At 35.6% G+C, this 1,487-nt stretch overlaps 1 protein-coding gene and 1 long non-coding RNA gene across 9 annotated transcripts in view; one reads left to right on the plus strand and one right to left on the minus strand.

The window, feature by feature from the left end:
* ankrd27 (ankyrin repeat domain 27 (VPS9 domain)) overlaps positions 1-1,487 on the plus strand; it is a 49,309-nt gene that overhangs the window by 24,487 nt on the left and 23,335 nt on the right. The window lies entirely within an intron of this gene.
* The window catches only part of LOC103137587 (uncharacterized), a 16,288-nt gene that overhangs the window by 10,940 nt on the left and 3,861 nt on the right, over positions 1-1,487 (minus strand). For 2 of the 3 annotated variants that reach the window (XR_001662004.1, XR_001662005.1), the window contains 2 exons: positions 1,254-1,347; positions 128-939 (listed from right to left, as the gene is read on the minus strand). This is a non-coding gene — a long non-coding RNA (uncharacterized LOC103137587). Of the gene's footprint in view, positions 1-127; positions 940-1,253; positions 1,348-1,487 lie in introns of those variants that run through there. The other variant, XR_476164.2, reaches the window with a different exon arrangement.

The following is a 1,487-nucleotide window of genomic DNA, read 5'->3' on the forward strand; positions in this document are numbered from 1 at the left end:
ACAAGCAAAGGTAGAAATTGCATTAGTGTTTTACTTTTAGTACAATGTAACATTAATGAGATTTGCATCTTCCCCTTCACGGGGCAGAAATGCTTGCAGAGATCTGCCAAAATCAAAGCACTCTCGAGTCATTATTATTATATACATACTAGAGGTGTGCCAATCGATCAGCCACCGATCATAATCGGTCAATTTCCGTGAAAAAGTGTATGATTGGTGGTCGCCGATCACGGTCTCTTGTTGCAGATCGCCTGTATCTCATTCGCAGCCTGCATGTGCAGCTGATCTACTCTTTCCGTCACACTGCACAGACTTTTTCATTTTGCCAGATAACATGTTATCATTTATACCTAAAGGGAAAAAATAACAGCCAATCCAGATGATCGGCAGAGATGGGCCCCATGGGTGATCGGTATCAGAATTGGAAGCAAAAAACCTGATCGGAGCATCCCTAGTACACACACTATATTCTTATTGTAAATTTAAAATATATTAATGTATATAAATCAACTACTGACATAAAAGTTCTATCATGGTTTTGTATAGTTATTTTGTTAATACTGTTTGAAATGCAAACAATATTACCTTCAAATTTTGTCAGCAATCAAAACTTTAAGTTCTTGACAACACAGTGAAAGAATACTATGTGAATTAAACCAAAAATTGAAGTCTCAGTTTTTAATCTTTAAAAAAAAAAGATTGCTAAAAATAAACAGGCATATGACAACCAAAATAAATTAACAAATGTTCAAGAAAAAAAGTGAATATAAAACTGATCTTTACCATACAAAACATCAGAGACGCAGGTCCCGGAACTTGTTTCCTATGTCGGCCAAACGGGTTGAACTGGAGGGCCAATTCAGGGGACATGAGGAATCGCACAGCTTGTCGTACTGCATCATCTAAGGACCCTTCTCCAATTTCTGCAACCATGACAACCTTAAGTATAATGACAATTACAAGACAACATTTTAAAATCAGGATACATGATACATTTAGTTTTTATTAATTGATTTGTTATTCTTTCACAATAACAAATCAAAAGTAGCTTATATGCTTACTTTTATACATGGACAAAATGCTAATTGTTAATGTATATATCAATTTAAGTCACAATTAATTTTGAAGGATTAGGAGGAAAGAGTAAAGCAAGGAGAACCAAATGGGTAAAAGACCTGAGAGCAGCTCAAATGACAACTAGGGAGACGGAAGATCTAGAGTTGTGTGTTACATAAGTCCCTGTTCCACATTACCTTCTCTGTCGCTTTTCTGGAATATCATTATCTGTTTGAAGATCCGATGTTGCTTCTGCCCTTGCAAGCCTTTGTCGCGTTTCTCCATAGTACCCTTTAGAAAGTTTTTTTTAAAAAGTATTAAAACATTGGTAAATCTAAAGCTCCCATTTTCATTGACCAAACAAATGGCTAGTTGAGACCTAAACACCAGACTGAATACTTGTTAACTACAGTTAGTTTTTCCGTTTGCAT

This window comes from Poecilia formosa, unplaced genomic scaffold, assembly GCF_000485575.1.
Source record: "Poecilia formosa unplaced genomic scaffold, Poecilia_formosa-5.1.2 Scaffold41, whole genome shotgun sequence".
NCBI classification, from domain to species: domain Eukaryota; kingdom Metazoa; phylum Chordata; class Actinopteri; order Cyprinodontiformes; family Poeciliidae; genus Poecilia; species Poecilia formosa.